Source organism: Bidens hawaiensis, unplaced genomic scaffold (assembly GCF_021521415.1).
Source record: "Bidens hawaiensis isolate Kalapana, Puna unplaced genomic scaffold, B.hawaiensis_p1.1 tig00013245_1, whole genome shotgun sequence".
Classification (NCBI taxonomy): Eukaryota; Viridiplantae; Streptophyta; class Magnoliopsida; order Asterales; family Asteraceae; genus Bidens; species Bidens hawaiensis.
This window is the reverse complement of record NW_027492119.1, coordinates 352,481-375,072: the sequence shown is the minus strand read 5'-3', so window position 1 is coordinate 375,072 and position 22,592 is coordinate 352,481. Positions and strand designations below refer to the sequence as shown.

Sequence of the window (22,592 nt, the reverse complement as noted above, 5' to 3'; positions counted from 1 at the left end):
GCGACGCAGTCAGAGAAGAGCCCATCGCGTATCGCGATGGGACTTAGATTCAACTATAAAAGGGGAGCCTCACGGCTCATTCCCCACACACCTTTTCCACACTCTCTCTAGAATTTACACTCTCTCTACATCATTTTGCGTGCCACCGACCCGACAATCATCACCTCGTAATCCTTGCCAAATACCCGGTGTTTTCCTCGAAGTGCGTGCCAACCAAAAGTAGCCCGACATTCCGTCTCGTAGTACGTACACGACCCGGTGACACCTGAATATCACCTTGATTTGCGTGCCAAGAAAGGTGGATCAAGAGCGCCTCGATAAACGTGCATAAAGAGTAGAAGTGCTGCCCGTATAAACTTAGGAATATCTAAATACCCGTGCGAGGTAGGAGTTCTGCCTAAGTTATTATTTTATTATTATAAATGGCTTAAGACCATAGTCGAAGATATAGCCGAACCTTGATTACAATTTAGTATTATATAACTTTTCTTAAGCAAAGGTTATAGTCAAAATATTTTTTCTTTATGATTAAGAAACGTAAGAAAGTATATACAAAGAGTATAATTAAAATAGTATTTCTTTACTATTAAGAAATATAATATTCAAAGACTATAGTTAAATTAATATTTCTTCTTGAAAAAGAAACTCAGTATAGACGTTTCTTCTTGAAGAAGAAACGTAGCATATAAATGGTAAATAAAGAAAGGGACTAAAGGTCCAAATGTTTTATATAAACAAATGATTTTATCAAGGTTAAAGCTATACAAAAAGGACTAAAGGTCTGAAGTTAGATCGATGATCTAGTTATTTATACAAAGGTTATTATCGTACTATAGGTCCGAGGTAACAGAACAAGAAGAAGAAAACAGAATACAGGAATCAGTAACAGAAACTGATTATAAACAGAAAATGTGAATACGCCCCAAACCTTTTACAAACTCTTTTAGAGTCAGAATGTTTACATAGGATTTACAAATCCTTAAAACTTTGTGTTACAATAATAAGAAACGGACACTCTGATTAAGAGTATACATGTGTCTGGATCCATTCATACATGGTGACTCGGCATTTACCCAAGGCCATGCATATCATCAACATGCCTCTAAAGGTCTACGGGATTGTTTAGAGAAATGATATTGTGTATATAATTAATTGTACAAGGTACTTAGGGTAATTTGATCCCAGTGTAGTTGGGTGCCTAATGAGTAGTCACAAAGGTATTATTGTTGGTTTCACAAAGGTATTGAAAAGATTTTTAAGAGTCAGCGTCATTCACCTACTGTGTGTTGACGTATTTTCCAACCCATTTTTACAGGAAAACAAGAAAGGTTAGAACAGACAAGCAAGAAGGAATAAAAGATTGGAGTTATAGTCATTAGATGTTATCTGGTGCCTCAGATATTTTATTTCAAAATACTATAAAGAGTTATGTTTTCTAAAAGAAATGTATTTGAAAATATCAAATGGGTATTTAAACCCGAGTTTTCAATATAATAATATTTAATTAAAGACTTCCGCTAAAGTAAAACCCGCAACTCTAATGTATTTACAAAACGAGTACCAACTATTGGTCACACGCCTAGGCTCTAAGTCGGGGTGTGACATCATACATCGTCGCCTATTATTGTTCATAGGTTTGTTTATCTTTTGATGAACATGATTGATCAATTAACCTTGAAATTGATCCAATTAATCATCAATTTGAAGCTTCAATCATTTACTTTTGAGTTTTGAATGGTGGGTTTTAACCTTGAATGTATTAAGATTAAGCTTGAACGTTTTAGGTTCTAAGCATGTACGTTTTAGTTTAACCTTGAATGTATAAGATTTAAGCCTGAGCTTCTAAACTTTTTGTTCTGAACTTCTAAACTTAAATGTTTAAAGGTGTTCGTTTTGGTTAGAACGTTTAAATGTACACAGTGTCTTCAGTTTTGTTCAGAACGTTTAAACGTAATTTTATGAACCCTAATTAAAACTCAACTGAGTGTATTATTTGGCAATTTCATATTTGACTGATGAATCTAAATCCTTCTACACATCAATTCGAATGATTAAATCATCATATTTTGATCTATTTTGAAGATTCTTAATGTTCAACGACGATATATTTTGATTTTGGTTTTGACTTTAAATATTTCATACTTTAAGTTTCTATTAGGGCTTAGAAATTGGATGAGATAGAGCGGGGAGTTCAGAATTTAGATCAGAATTGACTTGTAATCGATGAATTTGATAATGAACTAATTTGGGTTATTTACGAAATTGCCACCACGTGTTTTGTAATCCAACGCTCCGAAAGGTCGCTTACGTAATGTACTACAAACCATTATTATACAATAATCCACACCGGTAACATATTAACTGGTAAGTTTTTTTTAGTTAATCGGTAAATAAGAATTTATTTTATTTTTAGTTAACAAAATATATAAACCAAGAAAAGAGACCAAGTTTTTGCTATTTAGAAAAGGTTGAATGATTAAATGTATAAAGAATTATATGAAAAGTTAACCTAATTATTTCATAAATAAATTAAAACAATAAATGTTGTTAATATTATAGCTATATTTTATAACTAAAAATCTAGAAGCTATTAATATCAAATAACTAAAATTAAGAACAAGCTTAATCCAAATTATTAAATTGGATGTAGCTCAATGGTAGAGCACTCACTTTACAAGTGAGAAGTAAGGGATTCAAACCTCACTATCACCAATTTATATGGGAGATATGAGGGATGACCCTGGCTTGCCAGGGTTCGAGTCCTGATCTCACCCGGTTTTTCTGCCTCCTCTCTGGCGTGCCGTTTGGTGAGCGTAGGGGTCGGGTTTTATGCGGGGAATCACTCAATAGGTAGACTGCTAGGGGCTCTGTCCGTCCGAACTAGTGGCTGGCTCGGGTTACCTTTAGCCAATGAAGGCGACGTTACTTAGTTGGTCGTTCCAAAAAAAAATTCTAATTATATTAGTAGCATGATTAATATTTAAACAAAATCAAATTTTAATAAGTGAACTTTTTTGATAGAATAATTTTACTTTCAAACTAAAAATATACAACTTAAATATTAGTTTTCTTAATTTTTTTCTCATTCCTAAAACATCTACACTTTTTCTGCACAACTTTTTTCTTCATTTAAATATTTTCACAAGTATAAGGGCATACTAAACACAAAGAAGGAGGCCTTTTATAAATTATTTAGAGTTTTATCATGATAAATTAGCTTTCTATACTATAGATCCAGAGTTGAGTGGAGTCTTTAACACCCCCCCGGTTCACATAAAAGTGAATCTGCCATTGATTGTCACATAAGTTTCGTAAGTAAAATGTTCTCTGGTTGTTCAATCATTTGATAACCAAAGTCATTTATCGATAAACGATTACTATGAGTCATACTAAATAAAATTTGATCAATCATTTCTTCTGTTGTTAAGGTGGAGAACTGAACAAAGAATTCTCTTTTTTCATCATCAATCGAATCACTATTTGCAATCCAGGATTCTATTTTATCATCAATCTAATCCTCTTTCACGTTTTTTTTTCTTATCAATGAATAGATCTCTTTAATTGTATAACTTAGATGTCTTGTATTTCTTGAACAAGTGATTCGATTGTTGATATTTGATAAATAATCAGCTTTTGAGTGTTAATTAGGTAACAAAACCATTCAGTGACACAAATTTGGTCCGTATTGAATAAGTTCGATATGGCACATGCACCAACACAAAAACATAAATATGTAAACCACTAAAAATCGGTAAACGTACAACTTACGACCGAAGCGACATGAATTCGGTCGGGGTTGGTTAGATTTGTTACGATATTGACACTAAACTAAAAAAAATAAGTTAGTAGACGGCCAGAATAATAGTGGCACACATATAAGCTTATAATAGAAAAACAATAACATATTTAAAACGACGCTGGGTTGGTTTATGTTTCATAAAATTTCATGTTCGTTACGAAGTTCACAACATTCAACCATGTGATTTTACATATGTTTTCACATTAGATTCATGAGATCGAATAATGTGATTTTACATATGAATTCACATATCTGTTATAGCATTGAATAATGTGACTTTACATATGTGTTTCACATTAAATTCATAAGTTTGAATAATGTGATTTTCATATGTTTATATACATGTGAATGTGATAAATGCACATGGTGCAAATGATCCTGGATATTGTAAGACCTTGAAATCCCGGTGTCCTACAGTTGATAATCATTCCAAACAGACTCAAATATAATGGTTAAAACTGTTTCATATAATTCAAAAATTCGTTACAGAGTGTTCTTGCAGCATAAAATTTATAAAACATCAACATATTATCTTTAAAACATAAATTGTAAATTTAAAACTTCCAAAAATGTTAACATGACGAAGAGCATCGACTAGAACTGCCTCGAGACCTCGGGTAGTCTTGAGCACCTCCAAGCAGTAATCCCATTCACGTGCAACCAGAAAATCATTCTAACATACACACAAAGTCAGCTTGAGCTGAGTGAGTTCATGTTTTAATCATCAAAGTATTTTAAAGACCAACCAAGGTGTTTAACATACGACTTCCATGATGATATATAAATAACATCATAATAATACATAAATAACATCAATAAATAAATAAATAAATAAATAAATAAATTTTCCTCAGTCAAGCACGTAACACGGGTCACATCCCATCAAGTCCAAAACACAAATTTAAGGACTCAAATAAACTTCGCCCAAGGATAGATAAACTGTTAGGGGATTTTACATCCGTTCGCCCCAAGGACAGTACTTCATGTCCTGGAACTCTTCACCTTAACTCCCAACCGGGAACTTAAGGAATTTTATACATCGCTTCGACCCGGTCACAGCTTAACAAAAACATACATGTAGTGGCCACACACACACATACACATAACATAAACATCAAACTTACAATCATAGATAGTAAAAATAACATAAACTTTGCAATATCATTAAAATGTTCAAAAGGGTAAAAACGTCATAAAACGTGTATTCTAGCCCAAAACATAAAACATTTAAAAAAGAGCATCATGAAACTCACATGGTATGAATCACATAAACATCACAACTAAATCCTTTAGATAATCACTCACAATCCACAAGCCTGCCAAGATTAAGTACAGAACAATCACTAACTAGACCGACACAACTCGCTTACTATACGAGACGTCCTAACGGGTTTGGATTGACTCAAAGACACACCTAATATTCATATCCATCTACATCACCCCTTGGAGTTCATAACTTACCCAAAACTCCCTTTCCAATAAATCCCCACCAACGGTATCCAAACTACGCCCGTTTTACGTTAACTGTGTTGAATTCGCGCATTAACCAACCATCAACCAAACCAGCCCCATTTTGAGAATAATGGACCTTATTACATCCCACTCATCGATATTTAACCACCCAAGTGGGTGGGGTTTGAAAACTCATCAAATTCCACATTAATTCCCAATTAACCGATTTTACGCGCTCTTTCAAAACGATTAAGGCATCATCAACCAAACCAGCCCCTATAAGACTATGCGGTATGGGGCGCCGTTGGCCCCCTTTTTTGGGCGCGGTGGGCTCCAAACACCAATGCGGGGCGCCGATGGAGAGGCCTTTCAAACGGCCGGCACGGAAGGTGAAAAGTGTGGAACCCTCCCCTTTCCAACGGCTCTTTGGACCGTTTGATATATATATATATATATATATATATATATATATATATATATATATATATCTCAAACTAAACCATACAATCTCAATTTTTATAATTTTCTCCCAAATATGTCTTCCGATTCATCTTCGACACCCGACTACTTCCCTGATCCCGACGTTATTTCAGACTCCGATTCAGGGGATGAGGTAATATTTAGTGCTATTTTAGATGCTGCCTGAGTCTTAGTAGAGCATTGCGAAAGCTCACAACCGCTAACAAGACGTCCTCTTCGATAACGGGATCGTGTCGATGCTCATGAAAGGTTGATGCAAGATTATTTTTCGCCGGACGCGACTTTTGATGCGGAACAATTCCGGCGGCGTTTTCGGATGACTCGCCAACTTTTTTTACGAATTGTTGGTGATTTAGAACGCGATTATGATTTTTTCCAACAACGGGATGACACGAGAGGTAAGCCCGGTTATTCTCTATTGCAAAAATGCACGGCAGCAATTCGTCAACTCGTGTATGGGACCACGAGCGACGCCATGGAAGAGAATTTACAAATGTCGAAGACAATGGCTCGTGAAGCCCTTCACACGTTCTGCGAATGTGATTATTATCATTTTAATATGTATTTATAAATCCTCTCATTTTAAATGCAAAGTTAATAAACTGACATTAAAAATTTAATATTAGGTATTCCCCAACTATATCATAAGAATTATTTGAGGAAACCGACTCAAGCCAACATACAAAAAATATACGAGGTGCATGAATAGAGGCACGATTTTCATGGGATGCTTGGTAGTCTTGATTGCACACATTGGGCTTGGGAAGCTTGCCTAGTTGCTTGGCAAGGTCAATATTGTCACACCCCGACCAAAGGCGGCGGAACATGCCGAGGTGCAACGGATTGCCCAAATACACAAGACACTATTTAAAGTGACAATATTTAATCAACTCATTTTATTTCATAAATGAATAAACAAACACATCTCGTTCATAGAAACAAATTTGGAAACAAGTAGTAATCATATTGTTCGTTTTACTAATACCCTAATAGTCTTGGTAACGTTTTTCATCAAGTCCTCGAGTCAACAAAAGTCAAACCTATAACATTTAATAAAATAAAGTTTGTCAACACAAAGGTTGGTGAGCAATTCATAAGTGTGAGCATATAAGTATATAATAATAAAAGAAAGCCACAAAACTTGTATACAAGACAATAAATAATAACAACAATTTAGATATGCAAAAGATAAATAGTTCGGACCCTTTCTAAATGGTAACAACCAAGTATCCTCGGATCATAGTGTCCATGAGGCTACCCGCCTCATGCTAAATAGTTATCGTTAATAAGAATACATTAACGACACCCTCCATAAGAGAATACCAAATGGATTCGGGATTTCGATTCAGATCGCGATACCGTCTATAAGGGGATACCAAATAGATCGGATTTTGTGAGGCCAACCTGCCTTAGCATTCAAGTGTGGCTACCCGCCAAAGCAATAAACATTTAAGCATGTAAGCATAGAACACCAAATCGAGCAATTATTTAAGTAAAGTATACAATCATGTTTGTGGGTTTAAAGATTCAAGTAAATAAAGCATTTAGATTGATAAGTATGAAATGTCACCCCAAAACGAAAGATGGAAAAAGGGGTATGAAAGTACTCACATTCAAGTGATAAACTTGATTTGATAAAATGACGAGTAACCGGAAGGATGAGGTTTAACGGGCAAGTCTAGATGAAAGGAAGTCTTGTATTAGGAAGGTTGTCTTAGGAAGTCTTAAATAAAAAAATGATAGGAAATGTAAAAAATTTAAAGTTTAAGGTTTAGAAGGTAAATATTTAAGAAAAGCATAATAATAGTCCTTTAAAAAAGGTAAGTTTGCTCGAAACCGGGTTAAAGTATCTAACCTTAATATTTACTTAACCATTGGTAAGTAATAAGGTGGGAAAAATGCAAAATGCAAGTTCCTTAGGAATATAGATACTAAAACGGGTTTTTAACGAGTGTCTCGGGTTGTTGGTTCTAGTCTTGATAATTGGTCAAAACCCGAAGTCAACTTTCCAAAATAATTAATGTTATGAGATAACTCAATAAAACTTAATAAGACTTAACAAAGTATGTAGTTCTATTGTTTCAGAACAAACATCGTCCGTTAAGCGAGTGTTCGGTTTTTGTCGGTCCAAACTTTGTTATGAGATTAAGTTGGATCCAACATTCCCAAGTAATTAAGAAAATGATTAAAATCAGTTTGTTAACTATTTTTAAAGAAATATACAAATCTTGATAGCTAAAAACACACTTGTGTGTCTTAAGCGGGTAAAAATCGGATTGGTTCGGTTTTCATCTCACAATACGTTCCTTGATGGTCTCCACATGCCCAAATAACCAAGAATTTGTACAAATGATTTTAGAAACTTAAATCTAACATAAGGCATGTTTAAAACAATTATTTAACAAACTAGTAACAAGTTCGGTTCACGGTTTGGACTATTTACGGTTAAACCGAGGTTAGTCTCTACAAACCCCCACCATGGAACTTCATAAATATGACAAAGAAAACTAAAAAGAGCATAAGTTAAACATGATTAATATGTGCAACAATTTGTATAAGTGTATATATATCAAGGACCACGAAAGTCCTACATGAAGCCTTGCCTTACGAAGTCCGAAGCTTAACCAACCGGAGTCGAAGAAGCAACTACCGAAGGTAACAAGGGGTGTGTATTATATATATGTTGTACCACCATAAACAAGTATTAATAAGACTACATAATCTAAATAGAATGAAAGATTAAACTTAGTTTGACTCTTGGAAGTCAAAACTTCAAGAACACTAAGAAATAACGACCTTGAATATATGGAGTTTTGAGAGAGAATTTGAAGTAAGAGCAAGTGTAAAAATGAGTGAAATACACTTGTATTTATAGGCCAAGAGTGTAGAGAAAGGCTTGAGAGGGTGGCAAGGCTCCACCAATAAAATCTCATGCAAAAATGTCCATTGGTTGCTTTTGAATTAAAGTAAAGCCATTAATTAAAATAAAATAATTAAAATAATTAAAAATGTCCATTGGTTGCTTTTGAATTAAAGTAAAACCATTAATTAAAATAAAATAATTAAAAATAATTAAAATACTTAAGAGAAATCTGGAAGTTATAGTTGGTAAAATATTTATGGGATTGATTTTTGGCAACTTTGGTCCTTGAAGTTCGTTTTCGATGTAATTTGAGCGTTTTAAAAGTGTTTTCGAATCCGTAAAAGCGGTCTTTTCAAATTGGACAAGAGGGAATGATTTAGTAACATAAAATCCAATATTTTATATATTTGAAATGTTAGGGATATAAATCGGGTCAGTTTACAACATAAAAACAAAGACAAGATAATCCGAAATTGACGAATGTCATAGTATCCCCAACTTTTTGGTAATTTCGTCCCTAAATTAAAATAAACTTAAGGAACAAGGTAATTACTAACGAAAGTTTCTTTTAGTACAGCAATGCAAGAAAGATCTTAAGAAAATAATAACGTCAAATTCTTGCGTGACTCGAAAAAAACGCCACAAATGAGCAATATAATAAAGGCACTTATATATAGGATGTACATGCGGCGTATCCACCATGCCCTTATCATAATTCGCATTTCTACCGTTTTTCCGCTATCACTCTCGGGTCTGAGTTATCTCACATAACCGCACTTACTATGGCTTCCATACGGGGATTTCGATAATTAAGTGTGCACTCATAATTATTTAGATCGTCGTATGGTCCACATGGTTCGTCCCATTGTGTGGTTTAAAAGGCATATTTATTTTGAAATTTTAAACATTAGAAACGTACTTAAAATCTATTGGATTTTTTTTTACCAATATTGACAAACCAATACTAGCGGTTGAAAAATTTTGAGGTTGGCTTTTAAAAAGGAAGGAAGAATGGGGTAAATAACATAAGCAACTAAATTCTTAAGATATAAACCAAGGTGAAAATGACAATTCGGTTTAAAATGAGTAAAGACGGTCGAATAAATAAAATAAAATTTAAGGTAAACGATATGAGATGAAATTTGAAGTCAAAAGTCATCAAGATAAACGTCAATGTTTATAAATCGAAATACTAAATAAAATCGATAAATGAAACCCGATAATGAATACTCCGATAAGTGTAAATGAGGAAAAATCCAATAAGTGAGTACATGAGGTTGGGATAAACAATGATACAATTAATAATAGCGTGCGACGAGTTTCATATGTGAACAAACTTGAGGTTATAAGCAATTGAGAATATGATTGCGTGAAATAACATGAGAAATGAGGTAAGTTCCTTGGGGTGATGCATACATGTATCAAACATAGATAAGATTTGATTAACTTGACAAAACAATCGATGAATTGCGATAAAGCGTGTATACGACCACTATTGTGAAACCATTTATATAATCGTCATTATACTAACGGTTTCTAATAGTGCCAAAACATGCGGACATCCACACATAGGCTGTTGATAGATTAAATGAAATGATGTAAAATAATGCATAGAATTTGTGTCTTGCTTGAAAATCATAAATGCTCAACATGAACAACATAGTTATGAAAATATCATTTAATATGTAAACGAGATTTTTAGCGAATATAAGGTTTTGAAAGTAGTACCCAAATTGTTATTGAATAACTTGAATTCGTCCATGAATAATCAAAACACAAAACGAAATCTCATGTGCATAAAATTTCCATCGAAAATATCTCATCAATTAAAAAGGAAACCATAATAATTGTGAGACTCAAATTAATGACGAAATATGTAAATCGCGTATCACATACTCTTGAAAATATAAGAATAAAACCGAAAATGACGTCTCAAGTAAAGCCGTTTTATCGTCTCTAAGAAGATGTATATAATAACAAAGCTTCGCGGTAACGCGTAGCTAGAGAAATATTTAAATCATCATCGAATGGAAATCTTAAAGAAAAGTTTGCATACGTAAAGCTTGTCGCGATGATAGAAAATCATGAAAGAAATGATGCTTGTGATAATGAGTAAAAATTCGCATAAAATTTATGTTACAATATTTAATGTATGAAGCATTTATGAGTGTGTCCAAAAAAAAAATAATGTAGATTCATGATTGTTGAGTTTATGCAAAAATGATGAAAGTTAAAATTTATTATTGAATGAATCTTGAATTCGTCATTCAAAATGAAACCTCGTATTTATAAAGTTGTTATGGGATTATCACATTAGATGACAATATTTATAATCTTGAAAACACGTATATAATTGTTTAATAATCTTTGAAAACAATCCTCATAATCGATTTTTTTGTTTGTCATGACAATATTGTATTCTACAAAGATGATTTATAAAATTTGAGCAAAATACATAAATCGTTAATCTTGAAAGAGTAAAAAAAATGAATATTTGGGTACATAAGGTCGTTATAAATATACTAGTTGTATATATATATATAACAAAAAATTTAAGGTAAAATGAAGCTTGCTTGTGTATAGAGTGGTTTTAGGCTTCGAATAGTGAATGGTTTGGAAATTTGGTGAAGAGTGAGTGTGTTTCGGGTGTCTTGCGAAATTGGGTTTTCTTGAGTTGGGTTGGTGGGGTTTGTTGAGTTTAGGTCGTTATAGTGGGTTAGGTTTAGATGACTTGTGTGAGTAGTGGTTGGGCCATTTGGATGAGGTTTGCTTATTTGTTCGAGTCAAGTTAATGGGTTGGATAATTCGACCTTGACTAGTTTGAGTTGAGATTCGGTTTATACATGTATTTTGCAAGGAGTGTTTGGGTTACCATTTTGATATCGAACTCTATGGTTGGATGGGAAACGATGCAATGACATGTTTTGTGATTTGACATAGCATGGCTCGAAGGGTTGAGCCATAGTTGGGTAAACTTTGGTTTGTATATGTTCAAGGCATTTGTGGGTGTGTTTGTCGGTGTCTTTGAAGTATCAGGATAGTAAGTTTGGTAGGTTTTCATGGCGTAAAAGTGTCGGTATTTACGGCTTGTTGTTGGGTTGATGTTGGATTTGCATGGGGTTGAGTTAGTGAGGGTTAGGTTTCATTCATTTTGAGGGAAGATTTGATTATGTGGGAAAACTTTTGAAGTGTGAGGATGGTTGGGTTAAGGTGGTAGGTTGAGTTGGAATACGAGTGTTTGGAAACTTGGGGTTGTGTTTAGAAAATTTTTGACTAATGATAAGTATTAAATTGAAAATATCATAATTTATAATGAATGATGGAAACATTCATGAAATTTTTGATAATAAAGTTATAAGTTAACATATATTTTACAAATACAATATCGAGATTCAAGCTTGTGAATCACAAAAAAAAAAATTCTTTGCTAAAAATTTTCCACTAAAATGAGAGTTGTTACGATACGTCGGGTCGGCTTAGGTTGTAAAATAATTTACGAGAAAATTTGGAGTAACCAACCCGCATGACGTAAATCGTTTCTTAAACTACTTAAAATTAAGTAGCGGAAATATCATGGGAAACTAAGAAAATAAGGTTTGCTTAATTTAAAGTTTATCGCAGAAATAAAAATCGATTGTCATGAGGAAGTAGAATTTTATAAGGGTCAAAATAAAATCTTCTTCCTTATGAGGGAATTTAAAATAAGTGAATTGAATGCCGAAATCCGTTATGAGGTTTCAATACGAATGATGAATGTCATTTTGTGAATACAAATTTGCGTAAAAATAAATTTTACCAAGTTCATTATTTAATATCGTGTAACTAAAATATCATGGTACGTTAAAATGACCGGCACTGTGAATCGAGAAATCGAAAATAAAAGATTTTTGTCCTTAAAATAGAATTTCTATGAAGTTTTGTATGAGAATTTCAAGAAAATTACAAGCTATAAGTTTATGAATTTCTCGAGAAAAAAAAAATCAAGGCGAAACTATCATAACAATTTAAAACGAGGAAAATCGTAGGATGCAAATTTTATTGGTGAAAATTCGTAATGATCCAAAAATGCATAATGAAGGTTGTTATGAGAATAGATTTAAGTAATGAAAATTCTACCACGTGTATTATGTAATGTAGTATAATTAAAAAAAATGTCGCGAGAAGTTTAATTAATATTTTGCAATGATCATTCAAAATAAACGGGATAGTTATAAAAATAAAATTTTATAAAATTTTTGTACAAGGCCTTTAAGGACAATTTAAAGTTTATATAATAGGAAATTTACTTGAAAATTTGAGGTGAAATTTATCAAGAAACTTTCTTAATATGATGATATTCATATAATAAGAATTTTGTTTGTAAAAAGTCTTATTGAAAATAAATAGCATATTAAAAAAATCTTTATGAATGAATCAAACTACGTATATACATATATTTTTAACTTATATCGAATAGATCATAACGAACGGAATTTGTAATAAAAATCATTGTGAAATCAAAATGAGAAAATTGGTGTAAAACTTTACCATATAAAACCGAGATATAAAAGAATTAAAAAATATAACATTTATAAGTGAAGACTTGTGATAAGAATTTATAACAAAATAAAAGGGAAAATGGTTTAAATTCTTGGAACGTAATAATAAGTTTTAAGATCTAAAGGCCGAAAAATCATGCATGAATCACTATGACTTGATATTCCGGCACTAAAACCTTTTTTCAAAAATACCACGTTGGAGTCTAAACATGTGCACGTACCACTGTGTCTTTTTCATGTTTTCGACTCAAATAACGATTGTAACAAAAATAATAAATCGGAATACAACGTCATGTCAAAACACTAGTCCACGAACCACCGTGGTTCTATTGTCTCAACACCGAAAATTAGGATGGCGACCGGAACGCTCGCATGCGACAACTTAAAGTGGTCATCTCATATGAGAAAATCTTTAAGGAGATTTGAAACGACGGGACCCAAGTTAAGCTCGTGATCCATAAAACGCAATAATAAAAACTAATGTTTTTGTGATAAGGTAAGGATACTTTACATTATTATGAACGTGCATGTAAGTGTATATATAAAATTAAACAAAAGTAAGGTAAGGATACCTTAGGATGTTTCGAGTGTTTGTGTATATTTATGATTTAATGAGATAAATGAGCTTATAAATAAATAAGTGTATTGAACAATCAAGTAGGGTAAACACGTATAGACAACACGTATAAGGACCCTAAAGCATAGACTATACTAGGTCGTTACGTCTAACCACCTATACTATAGTATTGTGGCTCTAATACCAATCTGTCACACCCCGACCAAAGGCAGCGGAACATGCCGGGGTGCAACGGATTGCCCAAATACACAAGACATTATTTAAAGTGACAATATTTAATCAACTCATTTTATTTCATAAATCAATAAACAAACACATCTCGTTCATAGATACAAATTTGGAAACAAGTAGTAATCATATTGTTCGTTTTACTAATACCCTAATAGTGTTGGTAACGTTTTTCATCAAGTCCTCGAGTCAACAAAAGTCAAACCTGTAACATTTCATAAAATAAAGTTTGTCAACACAAAGGTTGGTGAGCAATTCATAAGTGTGAGCATAAGTATATAATAATAAAAGAAAGCCACAAAACTTGTATACAAGACAATAAATAATAACAACAATTTAGATATGCAAAAGATAAATAGTTCGGACCCTTTCTAAATGGTAACAACCAAGTATACTCGGATCATAGTGTCCATGAGGCTACCCGCCTCATGCTAAATAGTTATCGTTAATAAGAATACATTAACGACACCCTCCATAAGAGAATACCAAATGTATTCGGGATTTCGATTCGGATCGCGATACCGTCTATAAGGGGATACCAAATAGATCGGATTTTGTGAGGCCAACCTGCCTTAGCATTCAAAGTTTAGCATTCAAGTGTGGCTACCCGCCAAAGCGATAAACATTTAAGCATGTAAGCATAGAACACCAAATCGAGCAATTATTTAAGTAAAGTATACAATCACGTTTGTGGGTTTAATAATTCAAATAAATAAAGCATTTAGATTGATAAGTATGAAATGTCACCCCAAAACGAAAGATGGAAAAAGGGGTATGAAAGTACTCACATTCAAGTGATAAACTTGATTTGATAAAATGACGAGTAACCGGAAGGATGAGGTTTAACGGGCAAGTCTAGATGAAAGGAAGTCTTGTATTAGGAAGGTTGTCTTAGGAAGTCTTAAATAAAAAAATGATAGGAAATGTAAAAAATTTAAAGTTTAAGGTTTAGAAGGTAAATATTTAAGAAAAGCATAATAATAGTCCTTTAAAAAGGGTAAGTTTGCTCGAAACCGGGTTAAAGTATTTAACCTTAATATTTACTTAACCATTGGAAAGTAATAAGGTGGGAAAAATGCAAAATGCAAGTTCCTTAGGAATATAGATACTAAAACGGGTTTTTAACGAGTGTCTCGGGTTGTTGGTTCGGGTCTTGATAATTGGTCAAAACCCGAAGTCAACTTTCCAAAATAATTAATGTTATGAGATAACTCAATAAAACTTAATAAGACTTAACAGAGTATGTAGTTCTATTGTTTTAGAACTAACATCGTCCGTTAAGCGAGTGTTCGGTTTTTGTCGGTCCAAACTTTGTTATGAGATTAAGTTGGATCCAACATTCCCAAGTAATTAAGAAAATGATTAAAATCAGTTTGTTAACTATTTTTAAAGAAATATACAAATCTTGATAGCTAAAAACACACTTGTGTGTCTTAAGCGGGTAAAAATCGGATTGGTTCGGTTTTCATCTCACAATACGTTCCTTGATGGTCTCCACATGCCCAAATAACCAAGAATTTGTACAAATGATTTTAGAAACTTAAATCTAACATAAGGCATGTTTAAAACAATTATTTAACAAACTAGTAACAAGTTCGGTTCACGGTTTGGACTATTTACGGTTAAACCGAGGTTAGTCTCTACAAACCCCCACCATGGAACTTCATAAATATGACAAAGAAAACTAAAAAGAGCATAAGTTAAATATGATTAATATGTGCAACAATTTGTATAAGTGTATATATATCAAGGACCACGAAAGTCCTACATGAAGCCTTGCCTTACGAAGTCCGAAGCTTAACCAACCGGAGTCGGAGAAGCAACTACCGAAGGTAACAAGGGGTGTGTATTATATAAATGTTGTACCACCATAAACAAGTATTAATAAGACTACATAAGCTAAATAGAATGAAAGATTAAACTTAGTTTGACTCTTGGAAGTCAAAACTTCAAGAACACTAAGAAATAACGACCTTGAATATATCGAGTTTTGAGAGAGAATTTGGAGTAAGAGCAAGTGTAAAAATGAGTGAAATACACTTGTATTTATAGGCCAAGAGTGTAGAGAAAGGCTTGAGAGGGTGGCAAGGCTCCACCAATAAAATCTCATGCAAAAATGTCCATTGGTTGCTTTTGAATTAAAGTAAAGCCATTAATTAAAATAAAATAATTAAAATAATTAAAAATGCCCATTGGTTGCTTTTGAATTAAAGTAAAAACCATTAATTAAAATAATATAATTAAAAATAATTAAAATACTTAAGAGAAATAGATGGAAAAATATTTATAGGATTAATTTTTGGCAACTTTGGTCCTTGAAGTTCGTTTTCGATGTAATTTGAGCGTTTTAAAAGCGTTTTCGAATCCCTAAAAGCGGGTTTTTAAAATTGAACAAGCGAGAATGATTTAGTAACATAAAATCCAATATTTTATATATTTGAAATGTTAGCGATATAAATTGGGTCGGTTTACAACATAAAAACAAATACAGGATAACCCGAAATTGACGAATGTCACAAATATCATCGGGGTGATCATAATGGACCAACGGTTATCCTTGAGGCTGCTGCATCATTTGATCTTTGGATATGGCATGCTTTCTTTGGGATGCCCGGTGCAAACAATGATACAGCTGTGATAAATGCGTTTCCTCTTTTCGACCGTCTCGTAAACGGGGTTGGACCCGACACCTCATTTTCCACTAATGGTGTCAACTACGAATACGGATATTATTTAGTCGATGGCATTTATATGGATTGGGCAACGTTGGTTCATAGCTTTACGTGCCCGACTGATGATAAACGAAAATATTACAAGAAAAAACACGAGTCGGCCAGAAAGGACATCGAAAGGGCATTCGGGGTATTAAAGAAACGTTGGTCTATAATTAGACATCCGGCTCGTATTCTGCACATGGATAAGTTAAGAAATGTAATGTACACTTGTATTATCTTGCATAATATGATACTGGAGGACTCGGGTAGAGCAATATGTCAATGCGAGTACGATGATGCGCCGGATCCGATGACAACACAAAACGAAGATGAGAGATTTGCTATTTTATTAAGAACAAGAAAAAAAGAAACGAATTTCAGTCTTTGAGCGGATTTGGTTGAACATATTTGGAGAAACAAACAACAAAACGGCGACACCGAAGATGACGACTAAAATTAGTTGATTTTTTTATGTATATGTTTTTACTTTTAATTTAGTTTGTATTTGATAATTATTGTATTTAATAAATTTGTTAGTTTATTAAAATAAAAAAATAATTAAGGGGCTTCGAAGCCCCCTCACCATTGAGGGGCATCTTTGGGGTGGGGCTTTGAAGCCCCCAGTGCACATGTGGCGCTTACGTGGCACTGGGGAGGGGCTTCGAAGCCCCTCACAACAGCGAGTAGTCTAACAAAAAAAATAATTTTCCCACTGTTCATATACTAACAAGAGACCCCTCAAACTGATCAGGTTGACCAATCCTCCAAATAATACCCGAAAGACAACAATTAACAATTTTAACACTCGAGAACCCTAGAAATCGGTTTTTAACAATTGACCTATCAAATCAACTCCAATGATAATTAAATTTTAGTATGATATACTAGACATACCCGGGAATCTTTTGACACCAAAACTCCAGATTTTGACCTTGGGAAGCGTGCCAAACGAATTTAATACAAAACTGATCCTAGCTCAAGAAACGGGTTAATTGACCATCTTAACGACCGAGATAATGGAATTTAAGACCATGAGAGTGCAGTAGACACCTTGGACGACCTCCAACAGCTTGGAATTGAATTAAATCGATCAACATCAAAGGTTTTGGTGGCCTTGAGGGTTACGACCGCTAAGGGTGAAAGGGGATGTGGGATTTGGTTATAACTTTCATAATCTTTGACTTTAAGCCCTTGCACTTTGTATACTCATTCCCCTTGTTCCCAAACTGATTATAATGCTCCTTGTACATGTCTATGAGTCCCCGAGCCCTCAAGCGAAACCCGAGAAATTAATTTACACACTTTACACTTGCGTCAGTCGGTACCAGACACTTATAATATCTGAGAAGATCAACCAGACCCTTATAATATCTGAGAGGATAGAGACCAGACCCTTATACTATCTGAGAGGTTATAAGACGATAGGCTCTTTAAAACGTATAAGTATAAAAAGTAATATTAAATACATAAAAGTATGAAAGAAAGAAAGAAAGAAAGAAGGTATATACTTATGTATGTACGAAAGAAAGATAAGCAGGTTAAGTATATAATATGTATTTTCGGATGCGTATGTATAAGTATGTAAATGTGTTGTATATTACCTGCTTTAACTAGAACTCTCTTAGCATAACAGACTTTTAGTATGTACACAGGTAAATAGATTGAAGCAGCTACCTTGAGGGGGATACATGACAGGATCTGAAGAAGCTGGCATCTGAAGAAGATTTGTCATGATGTTTTAATAAACTATTTTATGTTATGTTTAAATAAAAGTTTTGAATGTTTTGTAACGAATGGTTGACCTTATATATTATTCCGTGAAAGTTTTATTAAACTCTGATATTTAGAAATGTGTTTATGAGTAATCCAACGCTAATGTAGGGCACCGGGACCGGGTCCTTACACAATCAATATCATAATTGTTATAAGCTATTAGACGCAATTGTTAAAAGAGGTAAAAAATGAAAATGATTTGTGGCAAAAAAAAAAAAAATCATCAAAAAAATAATAAAAAAGCATAACTTAAAATTTAAATAAAAATGAAAAAAGTAAAAAAAAATGTTTCTTCCGTCTTCCTCGTTCTAATAACAATGACACAATTTTGAGAAAAAAAAGATCGCGATGTCTTTTTATTTATCATTTTATTTTTTGTTTATTTCGTCATTGATTGTGTCTTTTTTCATTGACATTGTTCCTTTTTTCCTGATATTGTGTTATATTACTCATCATTGCGTTATATTTTGCGATTTATTGTATTTTTTTAATATACCATTGTGTTTTTTATTTATTTCGTCATTGTGTCTTTTTTGTTTTTTTTTCCTGTTTTTCTTAAGCAAGAATGATGTGGGAAACATTTTATGTTTTTTTTCTTGCTTTTTTAGTTTTTTATTTACATTTTGAGTTATGATTTTTTTATTTTATTTTTCTTGAATATTTTTGAAGTGGTTTTTTAAAATCATAAATCATTATCATACTGCTCATTTTTGTATTCATTTATAGCTTAACTTTTTCCTATTTAAACATTTATTAAACACGATAAAATAGATGTTAAGTAAGTAATAACTTAAAATTGTTTTTGGTATTCATACGTTAAATTTTTTTTTATAAATGTAGATTAAAGGTGGTTAGTTTAAATAAAATGAAAGATCCTAAAAGGTTATGGTTGGTTTCGTAAGTGGGAAAGGGAATCCTACTAACGCAAATATTTTTATGCTATGCCATGCATCTGCCACTGCACATGGTAAATATGGGGTCGTTCACGTGTTGAGTCAAACCGAGCAAGGAGTTGCACGTTCTTGGATTGCTTATAAATTGAACTGATCTTAGTGGCTGATTTACAAACCGAGCCAAAATGGAATCAAGTGAAAATCGAGCATGCATTTTTGTTAGCATTTTCCAATCGGAATCGAGCGAGTTTCTTGCATTACTTATTTAGTTTTCCTTTTAAACATTTCTATAAAAACAAGTTTGAAGTTATTACTTGCCATATATTTATCGCGTTTACAAACTTGTAGCAGCTTACAAATTTCTATAAAATGTAAAAACTTTTTACCAAATTTCAATAAAAGTTTTATCAATAAAGTCTTTTTAACAAAAGTTGCAAATTTCAATGAAAATTTGTAACTTTAAAAGAAAAAAGTTGCATTAAATCTTTTAGTGCAACATTTATGCTGAACAAAGCTGCATTAGAGGCATGCACAATTGAAAAAACTTGTATTTAAATTGGCGGGTCAGCTTGAATGTTTAGTAGAATTGATGAAACGAATCAACCTTGGGGCAGAGAACCATTAACTGATAAGCCTATTTGCAATCGCATCACATTTACCTATTTGCAATCAACCTGGCTCAACACTACCTATTTTGGCCCATATTAAACCTTTCCACGAATAATCACATTTTTTGTTTTTTCAGAAAATGCCATTTAAACTCGTCCTATGCATATGACCATTCACATCTTTTCATAGGGTCTAGTTATCCTACAAATGCCAACAAAAATGAGAAGTGTGAGAAACCATAATTAACTGACATATGTCAAGTAGTGGTAAAAGAAAAAAATGTATAAAAATAATATGACACATTTTCTCTCTTCACATGTAAGTAACATGTTAATTCCCCAATCATTTTTAAATGTATATAACTTTTTCATATGATATTTAAAATAAATAAATTTCACCGTAATAACAAACATTTTTTTATCTTTAATATGAGTATGATTTTATTATATAAGAATAAAAAAAATTACGTCACTGTGTCTTCTATTTGTCAATTTGTTTTTTTAACCATTGTGTCTTTCTACTGATCATTGTGTTTTTTTTAAATACTAATAACACCGTTGTGTAATAATATTTAAATATAATGAAAAATACCAAAAAATTATCTAATACATAAAACACAATGATGAATACATATTACACAATAACCTGAAACGTAAAACACAATAATGAATATATATATATATATATACATATATATATAACACAATGGCCTGAAACGTAAGACATAATGGTAAATACATATAACACAATAACCTGAAACGTAAAACACAATGGAATCTACATATTACACAATGACTTGAACGTAATACACAATGAACATAATACTATTTTTATTAACTTAAGTGAACGTTGAGCACAATGAATAATATACAATGATAAGTAAAAAGACAAATGTTGAACATAAAGATACAATGACGTACAAAAAGACATAATGATGTAATCATTGTTTTAATTTTTATCTTTAATATGAGTATCAATTGAAAACACAATGACCAAAATGTATAACACAATACATAAAAAAACTCAATTAAAAAACACAATGGACAACCAAAAAACACAATATAAAAAAACCCACTAACTTTTATTTTTATATAGCAATATGATATTCAAATTAAAGATAAAAAAACGCTTGTTATTATGATAAAAAAATTTCTGAAAAAAATGTCGTATGAAAAAGTTATAGACGTTTCAAAATGATGGAGGAATTGACATGTGTCTTGCATGTGGAGAGAGAAAGTCATCATAAGTGAGTTATTACCTTTATGCCATTCTCATTTATTTTTATTCAATTTTTATTCTTAAATTAATTACCACCATCCAAATAAAAAATCAATGGATTAGATTCTTTCTCACTTTTCTCATTTTTATTGTACTTTATATTTTAACTTTACCCCTTTTTCATAATGTGTTATTCTAGCTCTTTGTTAATCACACAATCAATGATGCATAAACAGTTATACATTCGATTATTAGTTTATACAGTAGTAGTTAACATTAACAATACCTAAATGATAAAATATTACAAAGTGTCATTTAGAAGAACAATACGACTGTAACGAGTCTATAGATGGAGAACCTATAAGCCTTGGCGGAGAAGATAAATAAGGTTTTGGAGGGACTTCCAGTGATGCTAACTCCCCTTCTAACATTTCCAACACTTTTGTGATTGTCGGTCGACTCAAGGGGTTCGTTTGTATGCACCATAAGCCCACAATAATCATCTTCCTTGCAATCTTGTTATCTTCATCGCTCACAATCTCATTCAGTCCAAGTTGTTCTTCATGCAATTCAACTTTCTAATATATATAGTGAGGAAAGTATACCTCGCTTGTATGATCAGCTCCAACCTTTATGTTTGTTCTACCTCCAGCCATTTCTAAAATCATCATTCCATAACTATAAACATCTGATTTGTGGGAAACCTCTCCAAAATTCCTTGAAAATAGTTCAGGAGCAATATAACCAGGCGTTCCTCTCATATGGGACACAGATATCTTGCTTTCTTTCTCACGAAACAACTTTGCCATGCCAAAATCGGATATCTTAGGACAAAAATCGTTATCCAATAGGATATTATGTGGATTTATGTCAAAATGCAATATTCGTGTGTTGCAACCCCTATACAAGTATTCTAGACCTCGAGCAATCCGAATTGCAATATGGTGCAACTTTTCCCACCCAAGTCGGCTACTACTTGAAGAACCATGACTATATATGAATCTCTCTAGGGAACCATTAGGCATAAATTCATAGATTAATGCTCTTTGTTGACCTTCCAAACAAAATCCCAAAAGATTTACAGTATTAACATGGGAAGTCCTACCAACACTTGCAACTTCATTAATGAAATCTTCCCCGTCACCTTTTATTTCACTTAAAACCTTCACGGCTACTGGAATTTGGTTTTTTAGAACTCCTTTGTAAACGGTACCAAAACCACCTTTCCCTAGTTTGACATTAAACGAGTTTGTTATCTTCTTAACTTGTTGATAAGAATACCTTTTTGAAGCTAGGAATTCATGATTCTTAGGAACATTTCAACTTTGAAATTGTACTTCACATTTTTTCTCATTTCAATTTTCCTTCTTAAGCATAAGATTATGACGACTAAGATTGTTATAATGCCTATGCCAAGACCTACAACTGTCAAAAGATGTAAGTTCATA

General features: G+C 32.6%; 1 pseudogene across 1 annotated transcript in view; it reads right to left on the bottom strand.

Moving 5' to 3' along the window:
• Nucleotides 1–21,427: 21,427 nt before the first annotated feature.
• The window catches only part of LOC143543675 (rust resistance kinase Lr10-like), a 47,757-nt pseudogene continuing 46,592 nt past the window's right edge, over nucleotides 21,428–22,592 (bottom strand). The window contains exon 5 of the transcript XR_013137120.1: nucleotides 21,428–22,569. The product of XR_013137120.1 is annotated as a rust resistance kinase Lr10-like (transcript). The remainder of the gene's footprint in view (nucleotides 22,570–22,592) is intronic.